Consider the following 9,819-nt stretch of genomic DNA (forward strand, 5'->3'; position numbering starts at 1 on the left):
AGAGTCACGTGCTTGCACGGCGGTGGAAATTCCACATTCCTCTGGACGGGGATGAGCGTGGAGCATAGAGGGTGGAGCAGTGGTCGGTGGAACCCGCACCCCTCCCACGTCCACACGGGGAGAGAGAACTTAGAATTTGGTGATTGTGCTTTGGCGGTGACTTTTTATATACAACGAGGACTCCTCGACTTACGAACGAGTTCCGTTCCAGAGGTCTCTGTTCGTAACTTTACTCCAAACCTGTTGTACGGCGTGTACACTAAACACGGGGAATGCGCTTTAAAAGTTGTATAATCTCCTGCAGATGTAGATGCCACTGGCTCTTCACGTTCTGTAGATGTAGATGCCACTGGTTCTTCAAGTTCCGCAGATGTAGATGCCACTGGCTCTTCACGCTCTGCAGATGTAAATGACACTGGCTCTTCACGTTCTGTAGATGTTGATGCCACTGGCTCTTCACGTTCTGTAGATGTAGATGCCACTGGTTCTTCATGCTCTGCAGATGTAGACGGCACTGGTTCTTCACGTTCTGCAGATGTAGATGCCACTGGTTCTTCACGTTCTGTAGATGTAGATGCCACTGGTTCTTTAAGTTCTGCAGATGTAGATGCCACTGGTTCTTTAAGTTCTGCAGATGTAGATGCCACTGGTTCTTCACGTTCTGCAGATGTAGATGCCACTGGTTCTTTACATTCTGCAGATGTAGATGCCACTGGTTCTTCACGTTCTGTAGATGTAGATGCCACTGGTTCTTTAAGTTCTGCAGATGTAGATGCCACTGGTTCTTCACGTTCTACAGATGTAGATGCCACTGGTTCTTCACGTTCTGTAGATGTAGATGCCACTGGTTATTTACGTTTTGCAGATGTAGATGCCACTGGTTCTTCACGTTCTGTAGATGTAGATGCCACTAGTTATTTAAGTTCTGCAGATGTAGATGCCACTGGTTCTTCACGTTCTGCAGATGTAGATGCCACTGGTTCTTCACGTTCTGTAGATGTAGATGCCACTGGTTCTTCATGTAGCATCTACATGACATACGGACAGGTTTTTCGTATCTCTGAAAGTCGAACGTTCGTAAGCAGAGGAGTCCCTGTATAAGGCGACGTTTCGGACAATGGCCCTCCTACACTGCACATAGGCCAGAGAGCGATGTATAAGGGTTGGAGACTGCCCATATAATTATATTTTATTTCAGTTCATTTTTGTGAAGGCAAATCGTTTTTGACTTCCAAAACAAAGTGGTACCCAATTTATCGACCCTCCCCCACCTCCGCTGGAGGCAGAGGATGATGGATTGAGCCAACCCCCCCAAGTCGGATTAAAAACTCGAAATCCTTCAACTCACTGGCAGCTGTGAACATTCTCGCTTGAGAGAGAACACCTGCGGTGTTGTGCATGGGGTCAATAATATCATCAGCCATGTATTTAGAATTCTTTCGCACCAATCCACTGCTGGATGAAGGCCTCCCTGAGCCACTGCCAGCATCTCAACCCAGCAGCATCTACCCACGAAGCTATCCCATCGCTCCAGATCTAAATCAGAACACAGCTACCACGACTCCTTCATGGACTGCAAAACCTCGGCTTAACAAGCAGGCTGACGCGACCAATATAATCCATAGTACAGGGTTATTTTTTTTGGGTGAGTGGGGGGGGGGGTAGATCGCGTAAATAGAGATGTGAAGTTAATACGGTTTATGTAAAGTTTGTTTACGTGACAAACCTTAGTAATTGGCTGTGTCGGGTGGTCAGTGGGTTTAACGACACATGTATATTTACACGATCTAACCCCCCAAAAACCACTCTGTATTATGCCTTCCTGTAGCGTCGTACACTCATATTGTATTTTATACTTGATCATACTTTATATTTAGCCTTTCGTTTAAAGTAATTATATCATCATCATCACCACGATTCATGGACACGTGGCCCCGTTAGGTGTCCACTGCACATTCCATCATTTGTCATTTCCACTTTTCTCTCTCTCTGCTTTGTATTACGCTCAAGTAGTGCACCACATCACACTGACACCCAATCTCTTCCGCTGTCGTCAACCCATTCTCTGTTAGGTCCTTCCTCTGCTTAAAGCAATGGTCACAAATCCAAAGTTCGAGATATCGAACGTACGCATATCGAGGTGTTCACTTCAAAGCCTCACTCACGTGTCTCAAGACTTTTCCTGCCAAAGTTGTCCGCGGTAGGGAGAGCGATTTTGCTGTTGCTGCCGCTGCTGCTGCGTGTAATCTCGAATGAGTAATCGTCCGGTACTTTTTTTAGCCACTGGGATATTTATTAAATCAATTACAGTTTGCACTTGTGTTTGTGTTTAACTGCGGGAGGAGGAATGATGGAAAATCTAGAGGAAACAGATGCAGAACTGGGGGAGATAATCTACAAACGCCACTATCACTCTGCAGAACAGGAGGTCATACAAACTCCACTCACACTCACTCTGCAGAACAGCAGGAGGTCATACAAACTCCACTCACTATCACTCTGCAGAACAGCAGGAGATCATACAAACTCCACTCACTCACTCTCACTCTGCAGAACAGGAGGAGGTCATACAAACTCCACTCACTCTCAGTCTGCAGAACAGCAGGAGATCATACAAACTCCACTCACTATCACTCTGCAGAACAGCAGCAGATCATACAAACTCCACTCACTCTCAATCTGCAGAACAGCAGGAGATCATACAAACTCCACTCACTCACTCTCACTCTGCAGAACAGGAGGAGGTCATACAAACTCCACTCACTCTGCAGAACAACAGTAGATCATACAAACTCCACTCACTCACTCTCACTCTGCAGAACACGAGGAGGTCATACAAACTCCACTCACTCTCACTCTGCAGAACAGCAGCATATCATACAAACTCCACTCACTCACTCTCACTCTTCAGAACAGGAGGAGGCCATACAAACTCCACTCACTCTGCAGAACAGCAGGAGATCATACAAACTCCACTCACTCACTCTCACTCTGCAGAACAGGAGGAGGTCATACAAACTCCACTCACTCTCACTCTGCAGAACAGCAGCAGATCATACAAACTCCCCTCACTCTCACTCTGCAGAACAGCAGGAGATCATACAAACTCCACTCACTCTCACTCTGCAGAACAGGAGGAGGTCATACAAACTTCACTCACTCACTCTCACTCTGTCGAACACGAGGAGGTCATACAAACTCCACTCACTCTGCAGAACAGCAGCAGATCATACAAACTCCACTCACTCTCACTCTGCAGAACAGCAGGAGATCATACAAACTCCACTCACTCTCACTCTGCAGAACAGGAGGAGATCATACAAACTCCACTCACTCACTCTCACTCTGCAGAACAGGAGGAGGTCATACAAACTCCACTCACTCTCACTCTGCAGAACAGCAGCAGATCATACAAACTCCACTCACTCTCACTCTGCAGAACAGCAGGAGATCATACAAACTCCACTCACTATCACTCTGCAGAACAGCAGGAGATCATACAAACTCCACTCACTCTGCAGAACAGCAGCAGATCATACAAACTCCACTCACTCTCACTCTGCAGAACAGGAGGAGATCATACAAACTCCACTCACTCTCACTCTGCAGAACAGGAGGAGGTCATACAAACTCCTCTCACTCTGCAGAACAGGAGGAGTTCATACAAACTCCTGCTCATTCAGATATTAATTCAAAGCATTGCCACAATGGCTGAATAGAAATTAACAGAATAACTAACTAGATGTCAAAGTTGATCTGTGACATTAATAATGAATGGTTATGATCACTTACGGGGGGAACAGTGCCGTAGTAGTTAGAGTACCGCAGTTCAATTCCTTGCCACAGCTCAAATCAATAGTGAGTGACATCTGATCCGGTCCTGGGCACTTCCTTTCACAAACTTGCTCTGGCCAGCGTGGTGATACACGGCTAAAACCCCCATGACCGACAAGGCATCAGGGAGGAATCAATCCATCCATCCATAGGTAGACTGAGAATGGCCAACATGTTAATTTGATTCGAGCATTCATACGATTAGTCACAAGCCAAGTGTTCATTGGCATAGCTTCAGTGGAAATGCGAGAGAGAGAGAGAACCTATAGTATTTGCAAGTAGAGGGAACAAATCTTGCATAGTGTCCAATCTGTAGAACGGCACACGGTATTCAGGAAGGGATTCCATTTCAAACACTAACGCTCGTGACCCAGTGGCTGATGCCCTGACATGTAACTTGAGTAGCACATCTATTTAATAATCCTTTGATCTATCCGTATGTATACGTATGGTGGTTCAGAGAATATAACCGAAACCGCTCTGCCAATTTCAATACATGGGGAGTCCTAGGCTAGGCCTACGACATGCAGATCCTGCCCGAATGATTTAAATAATTATACAAGAATTACCACAGATTTTATAATTCGACTGATTCGTCGGCTTAATGGCCACGACGGAGGTCATCCGGACCTACCATATGCGATAGTCTGGCCTGTTGGTGTGACCCCCTTTCCGAAATCATACGTCCTCTCCCCATTGCGCTGTCAGCCCCCCCCCCCCTCCCCCACAACTTGTAAAACTTGTAAAACGATGGCACCACCAGTGCCAGTTTGCACGGTCAACGACGCTGTGGCTGGCAAGCCTTGGCAAGGTGGCGCCTCGCATACGCAACGTCTACCCGCGTGCTGTGTTCACGTGCTGTGTGTCACGTGCTGTGTTCACGTGCTGTGTTCACGTGCTGTGTTCACGTGCTGTGTTCACGCGCTGTGTGTCACGTGCTGTGTTCACGTGCTGTGTTCACGTGCTGTGTTCACGCGCCGCTTGTGCACTGGATCTTTACAAAAATAGTTCTGGCCGCGCTGACAATTTCGGCAGGCTCCTCGAGAAGTTGCGACTCCCTGGCGAGCGTGCGTAAAAACTGTCAGAAAATAAATAAGTGGACTTTTATTTCCACCCCCCTCCCCCCCCACCGTACTTTTTGGAAAATGTAACTTAGAATTGGCACGAGTCGTAAGCTGTTGTTTTGGTGTCAAATTTCTCGTGACAGCCGACACGGCAGCAACCAACTCGGGGGGGTGTTCGTGTGCCTGTGCCTCTGTGGCGATGGCTCAGTCAGCGAGTGGACACTTGCCTGCTCGGTTGGACTGGTCAATCATGGGCTGCACTATCCCGACGGCGAGCGTTGATGAACCTGCACAGGAACACAAACGGCAACGGCAAAAAACAACAACAGCAACAACAACAACAGCAAGGGCGATGACGACGACGTGAGTTGAGACAGAGAAAGATGAATGAAGCAAATATTTTTGATTTAAAGCTTTCGTGACTGCAGTAATTCATATTCTTAGTTCTTTCGGTAAAGTCACGTTGAAGGGAAACAATAAAATAATAAAATATCTATAAAACAATAAAATAAATTCTCACGACGTTTCGACACGCGCAGCGATTTGGCAGTTTATTTAGAAGGACTAGTCCATCTATGTTCTGAAAAGAGGAGGGGGGAGACGGAAAATTTAATGTATGCTGTCTGAAAGCCACTGTAAGCGTGAACAATCAATGAAGACCTGAAATGGTTTATCAAATAAGGTCTTAATTGATTGTTCACGCTTACAGTGGCTTTCAGACAGCATACATTAAATTTTTCGTCTCCCCCCTCCTCTTTTCAGAACATAGATGGACTATATTCTTAGTTTTTTCGGTAAAGTCACGTTGAAGAGAAACAACAAAATAGTAAAATATATATAAAACAATAAAAAAAATTCTCACGACGTTTCGACCATAACTCAAACGGTCATCTTCAGGTGTGTTGGTTTGCATAAATGTATTTTTAAACGGCGCATTTATTTATTTATAAAAACGTTAGCGTCACGCGCAGCGATTTGGCAGTTTACCCTGGACTAGTCCATCTATATTTTGAAAAGAGGAGGGGGGAGACGAAATTTTTTATAATGTATGCTGTCTGAAAGCCAATGTAAGCGTGAACAATCAATTAAGAACTGAAATGGTTTATCAAATCTTTCCAATGATTGCTAAGATAGAATCCATCTTCTCGGTTGAAATTGTCTCTGTGCTTGTATATGTGGATAGCCTCATGAACGAATCTCTCATGGAAGCCAGATGGCTTACAAAGAACCTCTGTCTTGGAAAAGTCAATGGCATGTGAGCCTACTGAATTAGAACAATGATCTGCTACGGCCGAGGTGTTGGTTCTACCGTGTTTAAGGTCTGCTTTGTGTTCACGAATGCGGTCCGAAGCTATCACTCAAACCATGAAGAAGAACCCTCTTGAGGAGCCTTTCAAAACCATCACTTTACCCTACATTTCTGGGATCACAAAAAAGATCTCCAAAATCTTGAATAAACACAAGATCCAGGTCCGTTTCAACACATTACATAAAATCCGTGATCTGGTTCCGTCTGTAAAAGATGTGATTCCGGACATACAATATCCTGGTGTCTACAAACTAAGTTGCCTCTGTGGTAGTAGTTACATTGGAGAAACCAAACGCCATGTCTCGGACCGCATTCGTGAACACAAAGCAGACCTTAAACACGGTAGGACCAACACCTCGGCCGTAGCAGATCATTGTTCTAATTCAGTAGGCTCACATGCCATTGACTTTTCCAAGACAGAGGTTCTTTGTAAGCCATCTGGCTTCCATGAGAGATTCGTTCATGAGGCTATCCACATATACAAGCACAGAGACAATTTCAACCGAGAAGATGGATTCTATCTTAGCAATCATTGGAAAGATTTGATAAACCATTTCAGTTCTTAATTGATTGTTCACGCTTACATTGGCTTTCAGACAGCATACATTATAAAAAATTTCGTCTCCCCCCTCCTCTTTTCAAAATATAGATGGACTAGTCCAGGGTAAACTGCCAAATCGCTGCGCGTGACGCTAACGTTTTTATAAATAAATAAATGCGCCGTTTAAAAATACATTTATGCAAACCAACACACCTGAAGATGACCGTTTGAGTTATGGTCGAAACGTCGTGAGAATTTTTTATTGTTTTATATATATTTTATTATTTTGTTGTTTCTCTTCAACGTGACTTTACCGAAAAAACTAAGAATATGAATTACTGCAGTAACGAAAGCTTTAAATCAAAATAGATGGACTAGTCCTTCTAAATAAACTGCCAAATCGCTGCGCGTGGCGCTGACGTTTTTTATAAATAAATACACCGTTTAAAAATAAATAAATTAATGCAAACCGACACACCTGATGACGACCGTTTGTGTTATGGCCGAAACGTCGTGATAATTTTTATTGTTTTATATATATTTTATTATTTTATTGTTTCCCTTCAACGTGACTTTACCGAAAGAACTAAGAATATGAAGCAAATATTATGGTACGCAAAGGGTTGAGACTGGATAGTGTTTTAATGGGTCATCACAAAGCTGAGCATCGGTGTCAGTTCATTACGTTTTTGATCCAGCTGGCGATGATTGGGCAAAAACTTAGCCCCACTGTTGACCCAAGCAACTGAAGGGCGCACAGACCAAGTGCTTCGAACCGAACGTCGTGTGTTGTGGGCTACGTCGAGCCTGTTAGAAGCAGTACGGTACGCTGTTGTACTCTACTCCTATGTTCCCCGCCTCATAATACTCGCACAGATCGGCGTGGTCAAATGACCTCCACAACCCGCACGGCAAGGGGGAAGTCCTCATCCAGACGTGGCCTGTGACAAGGGCTGTTCACGTTGTACGAAGAATGTTATAAAAATAAAACACGTTACGTTCCAAGATAACGGAAGAACGTTTTTGGTAATGGAATGTTAAATGAATACATAAACCAACAGTTTTCATGCCATTCCTCTATAGCATAACTCTGTACATCGATGCCTTCACCCCACGTTGCAACAGCATAAGTGCATAAACAGTGGGCCTTAAACATTGTCATGACCCATCATCATTTGTACGGCCCTGCAAACCACATTCTCCGCGTTACATTTGATCTTGGCACACCATATCAAAACAGCCATTCTGATGCCTAACATGATGCTTGTCATTGTGTTTATTTTATAGATTCTGGGGGGGGGGGGGGGGGGGTGGGATGAAAATGCTCTTAAATAAAATTTTCACCGCCCCCCACCCTCCACAAAATTAGCTCAATCGCCTCTTCTTCTGAGTCTCCTTTCATTTTCTAACCGCTTCAAACACCGACAGTGCCGCGCTCACTTCACGTTCACGCGTGCGACGCAGCCGGTATTCGCCCGCACTTATCTCTGTGTCACACGCAGATTACCACGTAGGCCTACGATGCCACACCAGCGGGGCGTTGTTCTCAAGCCTTTTGCCATAATAGAGAGGGACGTTACGGGTCTGAAATAGGTAGGGCGTGAAAGAACAACAGGGAAATAACGTTGGTTGTGTGTCCACCTATTCCCCGTTGTGTCCATACATTCCTGGTTGTGTGTCCACCCGTTCCCCGGTTGTGTGTCCACCCATTCCCCGTTGTGTCCATCCAGTCCTCGTTGTGTGTCTATCCATTCCCAGTTGTGTGTCTATCCATTCCCAGTTGTGTGTCTATCCATTCCTTGTTGTGTGTCTATCCATTTCCCATTGTGTGTCTATCCATTCCCAGTTGTGTGTCTATCCATTCCCAGTTGTGTGTCTATCCATTCCCAGTTGTGTGTCTATCCATTTCCCGTTGTGTGTCTATCCATTCCCAGTTATGTGTCTATCCATTCCCAGTTGTGTGTCTATCCATTCCCAGTTGTGTGTCTATCCATTCCCAGTTGTGTGTCTATCCATTCCCAGTTGTGTGTCTATCCATTCCCAGTTGTGTGTCTATCCATTCCTCGTTGTGTGTCCATCCATTCCTTGTTGTGTGTCTATCCATTCCCAGTTGTGTGTCTATCCATTCCCAGTTGTGTGTCTATCCATTCCTTGTTGTGTGTCTATCTATTCCCAGTTGTGTGTCTATCCATTCCCGGTTGTGTGTCCATCCATTCCCAGTTGTGTGTCTATCCATTCCCAGTTGTGTGTCCATCCATTCCCCATTATGTGTCCATCCATTCCTGGTTGGGTGTCTATCCATTCCTTGTTGTGTGTCTGTCCATTCCCAGTTGTGTGTCTATCCATTCCCAGTTGTGTGTCCATCCATTCCCCATTATGTGTCCATCCATTCCTGGTTGTGTGTCTATCCATTCCTTGTTGTGTGTCTGTCCATTCCCAGTTGTGTGTCTATCCATTCCCAGTTGTGTGTCTATCCATTCCCAGTTCTGTGTCTATCCATTCCCAGTTGTGTGTCCATCCATTCCCCATTATGTGTCCATCCATTCCTGGTTGTCTGTCTATCCATTCCCGTTTCTCGACCTACTTCACCGCCAAACAACACAACGTGGCAACTGAACTCCCCTCCACACCGCAACCTCTTTCTCTCTCTCTCCCCACCACCACCACGAGCCTCATCCCTCTAATTCCCAGCTCCCCATCACTACATCCCCTCACCCCCACCTCCCCATCACTACATCTCCCCAGCACCCCCGCCCCCCCCACAACTCACCCCCACAAATAGTACCGCAGCCGCTTTCTCCCATACAGCCAGCCCTGCTGCAATGGGAACTCGTGGGGTTACCGCGAGGTCAGGCTGGGTGGCAGAGTAACCTTTCTCAATCCAGAAACGTTTCACTACAAGCTCTATCGGAGGCTGGCTTGGAGAATTTGCGATATTTAAGGCGGGCTTCGTGCCACAATATTTACTGCAAAGACGTCTCGAGGAATCACCTCTGGAATGGTTGTACGCCCCAACCAGATTGATATTTTGATTTAAAGCTTTGGTGACTGCAGTAATTCATATTCTTAGC

This window comes from Petromyzon marinus, unplaced genomic scaffold (assembly GCF_048934315.1).
Source record: "Petromyzon marinus isolate PM22_M1 ecotype Great Lakes invasive population unplaced genomic scaffold, UKy_Petmar_22M1.pri1.0 PM_G_Scaffold_97, whole genome shotgun sequence".
Lineage (NCBI taxonomy): Eukaryota > Metazoa > Chordata > Hyperoartia > Petromyzontiformes > Petromyzontidae > Petromyzon > Petromyzon marinus.